The sequence below is a fragment of the Papaver somniferum genome, unplaced genomic scaffold (genome assembly GCF_003573695.1).
Source record: "Papaver somniferum cultivar HN1 unplaced genomic scaffold, ASM357369v1 unplaced-scaffold_10, whole genome shotgun sequence".
Taxonomy (NCBI): Eukaryota; Viridiplantae; Streptophyta; class Magnoliopsida; order Ranunculales; family Papaveraceae; genus Papaver; species Papaver somniferum.
Genome location: NW_020618825.1, coordinates 8,562,878 through 8,573,124, shown reverse-complemented (window position 1 = coordinate 8,573,124; position 10,247 = coordinate 8,562,878). Strand labels below are relative to the sequence as shown.

The 10,247-nt window shown below is 33.4% G+C and overlaps 1 long non-coding RNA gene across 2 annotated transcripts; it reads left to right on the top strand.

The window, feature by feature from the left end:
• The first annotated feature begins 528 nt into the window (after positions 1-528).
• On the top strand, positions 529-3,394 carry LOC113326093. Of its 2 annotated transcripts, XR_003348288.1 has the most exons (6): positions 529-1,003; positions 1,266-1,494; positions 1,597-1,660; positions 1,829-2,122; positions 2,781-2,852; positions 2,935-3,394. It is a non-coding gene; the product is annotated as an uncharacterized LOC113326093 (long non-coding RNA). The 2 variants fall into 2 exon arrangements; XR_003348287.1 differs by having other exon boundaries at positions 529-1,494.
• Positions 3,395-10,247: the final 6,853 nt, after the last annotated feature.

The following is a 10,247-nucleotide window of genomic DNA, read 5'->3' as shown; positions in this document are numbered from 1 at the left end:
TAAAAAAAAACCTCATTTCATATTACTTTTCCTAATTTTATTCTTACCATAATTAAAAATAAAAAGTCTAAAATAAAAAAATAAGTTAAATAAAGACGATTTTTTATTTTGTTATCCCTTGATATGTAATATATTTTGTATACAAAAATATTTCCAACCACTAATTTCGGTGATATATCCAAAATTATAAAAGTTTCATAACTACTATGACGTTGTTGGGATTTTTTTCCTAAATTAAATCAGAATTAAAAAAAATAAGTTAAATAAATCCGATTTTTAGTTTTGTTATGTCTTGATATGTAATATATTTTGTATACAAAAATATTTCCAACCATTAATTTCGGTGACATGAAAATAATGTAATTATTCATAATTATAAAAGTTTCAAAACTATTTTGATGTTGTTGGGATTTTTTTTACTAAATTAAACCAGAATTTCTTTTGAAGGAAATTTTGGTCTTGGATATAAATCACTCGAGCAAAGGTAATCTTTTTCGTGCTTTTTTTTTATGGTAAGGATTTGTTTTTCTATTTCTCAGTTTTTGATCTGCAGATGTGAAGTACCTCTTCTCAGAATAATATTGATCCATAGATTTCATAGAATGTATGAAATTCTAAAACCCTTTTTTCTTAACGATATTCCGTGAAATCATATTTGATTTTGTTTTGCATTTGTTGGTGATATATCCTTGCAGTGAACAATAAAACGATGAAATGGGATATTTTTGGTTCACTTTTTAAGAAAATATTGTTTTTCTTTTTCTTTTGCTATTTTTATTTAGGGTTTTATTGTTATATATTTTTGTGAAGTTCTTATATTTTGGCTTCATTTGAATTTATATATTTTGGTTTTCGAGCAAAGCCAAATTCATTAGTTCGTTATTTTGATGTTGGCTTGAATAATCTTTCTTTTTATGGTTCTCTTACCTTTTTGTCGTTTGTTCTCCGGTATATTCGAAGGTGTAGTTGCTTGGTGATGCTTTTGCCTTAAGAAAACAACTAGGTGATCGTATTATTTCTTTGAAATCTTGATTTGTTCTATGATATAGTTGTTAATTGTTTTGAAAATCCAACTTCTGGGAATAACTGAAACTGGATAACATGTAACTAAGCCGCCCAAAACTAAAATTGGATGATATATAACCAAGCCTGGGACAGCATGTTTGAGATTTTTATTTTTTTCATTTTTTTTTCTCTTTGCGATTATTACTGTTCTATAAGAATAACCTAACCCCGTTAATTACTGAATGATACAAAAAGTACAGGCTACATTTGAGGCACTGGAGAAGGACTGACGTCAAAGTTTTGTTGTCACCGTCCAAGCCATATTTTGTAGAATACTGGGTATTCTTCTTTCCAACAATAGAGAAGAAGAACTGGAAAATGTCCAAGAAATAAGAAGAAAATTCGCAGTATAGCACTTCATTCCCATATTTAAGATCCGGAAAATCTCCACGAAAGGTTTATGACACCACAACACTTTTAATTAATTTGGTGAGTTAGATTTTTCAATCTACGGTTCATTCATTTATAGTTTTTTGATCATGTAATTTTTTGGCTTTCTCCGTTTGTTTATTTATCATATTTTGTTTAAAGATCTATCTACGTGCTGGACTTCTTAGCGCATATAGTACATTATCCGGATATCGCATTTCAGCAGGTTTGAGACTCTTCCTAATCTTAAATAAACAATTCATGTAACACAAATTTTAAGAACTCAATTGTATTTCGTCGCAATATGTTAGATTGTGAACGTGGAAAGATTTTCAACTTTAGTGCTCAAATGTAATGTTTGTGGAAATTTAAGCCATTTCATATACATGTGCAGAACTCGGAGCAGCTGAAGATTCAATGGGTATTGCACGGAATAAGCAAGCTAGGGGGAAAATGGGAGAACTTTGGCTTTGTCGGTGTAACATGGATGAAAATTCAGCTTTGTATTCGATTACATTTTTTTTTAATTGTTTTTGGTTTTGATACATGTATTCGGATGTGTTGCAGTTCACGGAAAGACTGAGTTTTTTATTCATTAACCACTTACGTACCTGGTTTTTCATATTTATCGTGTTGCAGTTCCATAATACCAGGATCGTCGTTGATAGCACAAATTCTGTCAAATGGGGTGAGCGTAACAGTTGTTTATACATTGTTATCACTCCGTGTTTCTTGTTGACTTTTTGGAAATACTTCGACCAAACTAGGGGGTGTATTTTTTTCAAATTCCATATTTTCTTTCAAATTGTTAACTCAAATATTTTAGCTGCATGCTAAGGAATCTCTTTGAAACTTAAAATGCATAATTTTTCCCCGTAATTGTCCCAGGTGTTATGCTTTGAATTTATGGGACGCTTACTTTCACTACAAAATAAGTAGCTTATAGGGACAGGCTGTTTTCTCAAAACCGTCCCTAAAGAGGATTATTTGGGACGCTCATGGAGTACTCGTCCCTATTAGTGATCAAATTTTTAAATTAAGACAATAATATGACCGTCCCTAAAAAAAATGACGACTAAATAGTATTAGTGACGGTGGAACAGAAGACGGTCAGGAAAAACGTCAGTAATATCTTTTTGGGACGGATTTGGATTTCTTGGGAAGCTTTTTAGCCGTCCCAAGAAGCCTTTTGTTTTGTAGTGTTTTTGAGATCCGTACCCTGTTTCCTTGGAATAATGCTTAAATGGAAATGCACTTTACATTTTCGATCTATATAAACCACCGCGCATGTCTCCTGTATATGTTCGTTCAGCATCATAACTAAATGTCTTTACTGTAAATTACAGGCGGTGAATTTACGTTCTCGGAAATCCGATGTAATACTGATCCTTTTCATTATTCTTAGTGTCACAAATAAGGTACAACCTACTTTACTTTGATATCCTTTTTCTTTAATTTTCTAGAAAATAGAAACCAATAATATGATTACTCCATGTTCAGGATTAATACAACCTTTTAAAAATGGTGTTTTAAACTGGTTTATGCGTGAGTATGAGGGTGGACTTAATTGGTATCAAAAATTGTACGGAAAGGTAAGCATAGTCAGTAATCAAAGTAATATAAGTTGTTCTTTTATTGTAAGCAAGGAATCTGCACTCTCATATTCAAAAACTTCATACATACCTTAGAGCTTTCCTTTACAATTGTCCAGTTTTATTTCTGAAATGTCATATTGTGCAAATGTTTCTTTACATGATTATGTTTTAGGACGTATTTTATTACTAATTTTTGGCCAAAATATGAGTTCATGATGTGAATTTCCTACCTTTGATGTCAAATATATTAACTTATTATGAATGTATAACGGTTCATTTTGAATTTCGTAGAGTTTTCACCGATCGTTCAATCACCATGGCGATAGCATACAGTCTGTGAATTCAATATGATATTCACTTTTTAATTCGCTATGTTCAAATGATGTTATCATCCTTATTTTCATGTATTTGGACAATTTTTGGTATTAAATTTTGATTTATTAAGATACATTATCAATTTGTCACATTTCATTAGTAGTTTTGGACTTATCCTTCTAATATTACGGGTTTCAGTTTTTTTTGGCTTTTATCAACAAAATTGTATTAGAATGATACTAACAGAATTTAAATGTGTATGTGTCCAATATACAAAGCATTAGAACAATGGAGAACGGAAAAAGTTATTTCTATCCGGCCCATGAAGAAGATATAATAGGAGTAATAGGGAACCAGAAAATGCTTATAATGTTGATAAGATGGGTCGGCTCTGGCGTAGGCTATAAGCAACGAAAGCTATAATTTCACATGCGTTCACCAAATGGACGGGAAAACTACCCATCAGAAATTGGACTTGAACATCCTTTGTGGATGATGGGATCCTATGTAGTAGGTGTAATTGAATAAGTCAGTTGTACACATAACTTCTTTCAAATTAGAGCGCACAATGAGCAGATAGAGTTGCATCTAGGGTGATACATAGCAAGCACTATAAATAATGCAACAGATGGGATGCGTTCATTTGAAACCAATGGATAACTAAACATTTGCAATCTCTACCAGAGATAGAGAAGGTCTCTTAAACAACATGAGTTGGATGCCCGGGTTAATTTCTTAATAATTTGTTCAATGCAAGGTTAATTTATTTCCTTTCCTTTTCCTTTCCTTTGTTTGTTTCCAAGGAATATATGTTATGCACAAAAAGTTCTTCTTTGATGTCTTAATGATTTGTGCAATGAGTTTTGGCTATGTCTAGGCACCCTGAAGTCCTAAAATTATTAGATTAATGATTTAGCTAGATTGACCTATTTTTATGGGATGTGCCTTGCATCTGCAAATGCAGTAAGAAGTCTTTCCAAATAAGTGAGCACCACAAACATGTCCTACTACATATATCATAAGTTCATAACTACGAAGTCTTTTTTACATCCAATATTGAGCTGACTCTCCACCCACATTTTTCGACATCGAGCTTATCCATTTATGCAAGAAGCGTATTTTCGTCTTCATTGATAACAGAGAAGTTGAGGGAATTTATTTTGTTTCTACATATTATAGGCAACAAAATTCATAATCTTGTGCTTAAAAAAAAACGCGACGTGTCAGCACGACACTACACGTGAATTAGCCCAACACGTTAGTTTAATGTGTCGTGCTGGGTTAGGATAATCGGCACAGTGGCACATCACGCTAACAAAGCACGTCATAACATGTATAAAATATTGCATAACACGATACAATACAACATATTTTTTTGTATATTTCACAAAAAAGTGTTAATTCTAACCATTTTTTGACATTCTATCTTCGTTGTGTCGAATTATTTCAATAAAAACACATATCTAAACATCTTGAAAATATTTATTTTGAAAAATATAAAATAATTGTGACAGGCACAACACAGCACGCTTCCAAACGCGACACAACACGGCACACCTTAATTCCTTGCACGACACAATACGACACGTAGCACGGCAGGCTCGCCTCTTAATGGGATATGCTAGATGTGCCAGCACGTTTTACACATCTATATTATGTACTTTGCATGTTCTGATGACTGTATCACTCAGGATGCAAATTCGATCCATTTATGCAAGAAGTGTATTCTCGACTTCATTGGTAACAGAAGAGTTGGGGGAATTTGTTTTGTTTCTACGTATTATATCCAACACAATTCATAATGTTATGCTTCAAAAAAAATCAGAATGTTATGTACTCGCATGTTCTGATGACCTTATCACTCAGGATCCAAATTCGATCCATCTGCCATTGGTTAGGAGTTACAGAAGAACCAACGGGGGATATATGTGTGCGTGTAGCAACTGTAGATATTTTTTTCCCAACAAAAACGTCTAATCATTGTTACCAAAGGCGATGAAATATCGTGTTGCATAAATTCAGTTCAAGTGCACTATGCATGAGATTTCTATACTTGGTTCCCACTTTGAATATAATTTTATTATGTTTATGTTATTTGAATTTTCCAATCAATATTATGATGTATCTTGCTCTAAAAGACATCTAAAAAAGATGGTGGATTAAAAGATACAAAAATATCTAAAAAAAGAAAAACGAAAGCATAAAGGAATATCGAAATTTGGAAAAGAAAAAAAAAACAAAGTTGCATAGGTATTAAACGTTTTATGAAGGTGGAGTAAGCGGAATAGGCTTTGATGACGTACGTTTCACTACAAATCCATATTTTTTTACAAAAATGCTTCATATATCATGGATTTAGACAATACTAAAACCATCACATGGATTTTTTTTTATCCGGTGTCATGACATCCGGTTCGGAACCCATCACTCCTTTAAAAGGGTTCATCATTTCCCTTTTGAGGATTAGTTGGAGGTTTTAATTGTTTTACGGTTGGTTTTTATTTAGTTCATATAGAATCGTTGTATTTTTTAATTGTTTGTTTGCAGTTGCATTGATTTTTATTAGTTTTTTCGAATGTTTATAGGCTTATTAAACTTTTTATTAATATTTATTACTAAAAATTAATTAGCTTCATTAATTTTTCATAACAAACTTAGTTTTAAAATGTGAATACAAAACTTCTAAAGCAAAAAACTGACCCGTGCGTAGCACGGGTGAAAAACTAGTTTCATCAATAACAATGTTAAATAGTATCAGAAAATTATATGGTTGATAAAAGGGGATAATCCTGGGTTGTCAAATGAAGAACTAAAAACTAGAGCTCAAACCAAATTCACCGAAGACAACAGAAGATGGTTTAGTCACGACAAATGTTATGAATTCTACAAGGTTCATGTGCAGGGATTCAAATTTTAAGTATTGTGTTATGCAATCAAGGTTAATTTTAATGAAATGTAAAAATTGTTATTATTTGAATATTAATCTAAAAGATAGTTTCCGTTATTTACTTATTTTAAAAAAAAATTACATTTCAACTAATTTGCTTACATTTCAACTAAAAGATTACATTTAAACTACTCATTACCTTGTCAATTTCCTCCCGGACCAAAGATCCAATTGCACGCACTTTCTGGATCAACAATGTTGTTCAACATATCAGTTAGCGAGTCGATTTGAGACTCACTTGGTACTTGAGTCTCATCAGAATCACCATAACCTTGATAAGCAATGGGTTAAGGGCGCATGGAAACACGATACAAATCTTGAAATACGTGTTGTTGATATTCTTGAGGAGTTTGCTGCAATGGTTGCTGGAATGGTTGAGGCAATTAGGGGTGGAGGCAATTGGGGTATACCGAGTCGATTGCCTAATTACTTCCATGTTCACACCACCAACTGGAGTCATTATGTCAGTTGGAAAATGACTAAACATATGTACATGAGTTGTATCCAAGCCAATGTTTTCCTCACCACCACGTACTACTTGAGTATCTAACACTTGGTTTGGAGTAGAACTTTCTGGTACCTCTTGCATAGGACGACGTCTCAAACTTCTTACTTCCATGACTTTGTTGACTTCCAGTTGGACTCATTCCTCCACCACTGGGACTCAAATGAGTCATTCCTCTACCACTGGGACTCAATGAGTCATTCCTCTACCATCTCTACCACTGGGACTCATTCCTCTAACCATGTGACTCATTTCTCTAACACTGGGACTCATTCCTCTACTACTACATGAACCATCATTACCGTAAAATCCTTGACTCATGTCAAACATCATGCTTTCCCTCAGTTTTTGCATCTCATCCAAGTAGAATTTCTGAAATCCCTGAAATAGAACATGATAATCGTTCAACTGGGTCTGGTACTGCAACTATGTAGCATTGACCCGCAGTAAGGATAAGTACGATCAAGTCAACTGGAAGTAATTGGATAAGTAACACTCTGTCCAGATGTGATGGATATAGTTTGTACATCCCAAGTGTTAGAGCATAGATCGGCTGAACCCACCAAAAGTTGGTATGTCAAGTTTGATTGTCATATTTTAGTGAATCAAAACTCATTTAAAGAGTCGCTTGATTATGTACTAGAGACAACAAGTATTACTCGAAGACTTGAAGAATGTGATGAAGTAACGAGCTACAACGACGACATCATCCTTCCTCTTGAGGTTAGTAATAGTTTGACTTGAAATGTTTCATTCCTAACGTATCTTTCAAGTCGTGCTACATTGAAAACATAACTGCAAAGATGTGAATGATTATACTCTAGTAGTGAGACATAGCATTAAGGAATTAGAATACGAAGTATAACGCTTATATTTTGAACTTCGTACATAAGACATCGACATAATCGTATGAATCCTATTGTGATTATGTGTATGGGTAAAGGTGAAGATTTTATCCAAGAAAAAAATGTTTACATTTGTTTAAAGGAAGTACATTCATAAACTCATTTTGTGAATCGAAAGGGAAATCGCTATGCTTATTGGTATTGTTATTCATTGCATATCTTTGGATTACCAATATGTGTGAGTTAGTAGAACCGATCATAATTTATTATGTATCTTGGTAAAACTAATCACAATGCCTGACTTATGATTTGATATGAATTTTATTAGTATAACCGATCCTAAGTAATCACCTAAGATGGTATAACCGAGATTTCTAATTGGTGTGACCGATCATAAAAGAGTTGTGTAATCGATCCTGTAATTGGTATAACCGGTCGTAGTAATTGGTGTAACCGATCCTAGTGACTTGTGCAACCGATCACAAGTAATACCATAAGAATATGGTAACCGGTCCTGGTAATTGACGTAACCGATCCTGGTAACTGATGTAACCGGTCCCAGTAACTATATGGAGGTAGAACCGATCCTTGTGTTTGGTATAACCATAAACCCATGATTAGTGAATTGATATTTGATCAATCACATAGTTGTCTTGGAATACAGATGAACCAATTTTAACTTGTTTGGAAGTGTGGTATAATCGGTTCCAAGATTGTAAATATGAAAGAGGATTTACAAAGAAAAGATGTCGACATACTTTGAACATGATTAATAACTCTTATCTTTTATTGTTCAAAGATATTCCTTAATAACTCAAGGAGATCCAGGACCGGAATAAATTAAGAATCTTTTAAGTAAGGTTTTTAGTTTTATATGCTTTTAATTACCAGCAATTAAATGCATATCTCTGGAATATAAAAATTAGTAATGTGTATTTACTAATTGGAGATTTTCTAGTGAGATTTCGGAAATATTGGACAAAGCATTTCCAGAAATTATGAAAACCGATTTTGGGCATTTATTGCATATCTTGAGAATATTCGGTTTTGGAAATTCCTTGATGTCCAAACATCTTTGTTCTATACATACCTAAGTTTGCATTTCGAGTAAACCATCCTAAGAGCCAGCATAACTACTTCTTTGTGTTTTTACTGGTGGAGACGTCTATTGGGAGAGGAAAGTAACCTAATTAGGAGAAATCTCTTACGACCGCTCGTTTAAAGATTTCCGTGGGATCAAAAAGCTCTACGAGTACCGTCGGTGGGAGACTAGATAATTGCAGTTTATCTTAGTTTTCGATTGATTTGATTGACTAACGGTTGTTGAACTTTGATTGCACCTGGTTTGTTTATTCTTGAGAATCTTCTTTTCTGATATAAAGATTCACTCAAAGTAGATCGAACTGTCGACATGATCTTTACTGTTTGTAGATCTAAAGACGTCTTGTGATAATCCGTTGTTAACATACCCCGTTCTGTGCGTGATTGATCACAATAGATTCAATTTGTGTTGTGCAGGTGTTTATTGAAGTTCAAAGAATATTTGAAGAAAAAGAAGATTTCTTATTGGTTTCATATCTTTGGTGTGCACAAAACTTGATCGGCTGGGATCCAACTAAAATAAGATTTATTCGATTGGTTCGTTGTGTGGATCGGCATCACTTTATAGATTCTTGTTGGATTATATATTTGATTGAAAAATCTAAACTCTGGTACTTCGGTAGTTCTTGGATAGATAGATCTTTAACCCGATAAAGGAGTTTATTAGATTAAACAGAAGATCCTTTGTTTAACTCATATCACTGATATTGAATAGAGTTGTTACCAAACAGATTTGTTGTTCCTTTACTGTTTGGAATACGAACCAAAAGAATTGTTCCAGTGCGTGCAATTTTCGAATGTCAGAAGTGCATGGATATACTGAAGAAACTAGGTGAACTATAGGTTTGGTTGCTTGGTCTCAACTATACAAAGTCGGTTTAGATTTTGTATAACATCTTAATTCTAAGAGTATTCAATTCTGGACTAGGTCCCGAGGTTTTTCTGCATTTGCGGTTTCCTCGTTAACAAAATCTTTCTGTGTCTTTTAGTTTTCTATTTCCACAATTATAATTGTTTTTATTATAATTAGAAGTAAAATACACAAACATTAATTCTGTAATACTTGATAGTGATCCTATAGAGTTTGGTTAAGTCCGAACCTATTATCAAGTAATCACACTTTGATTGTTGACGATCACACAAAGTGTGACTACCAATTTGTTGTACTGTCTCGACTAAGTCCATAGACAATCACTTTTTACGTAAGAGAACTTATAGGTGGAAAAGTTTAAGATTGTGGTATATTTGGGTGCCCTCGTCTTTTCACCAAGAAAATGGTGGCATGGTTGATGATGAACTTTGAGAAGGATATGCAAATGCGTCATCCGTTTCTGGTGGAGGTTGGGAAGGAAGAAATTCATCGGTAAGTGGCATCCTACCTAAAGCTGGGAAATCTATCCGACCTAAACTTTGTGGTTTCATAGCAATATTGGGCTTGAAAATAGTATTAAACCAAACTAGGTATTCATTTATGTCCATTGGCTCCTGGATCAATTCATCAGCTT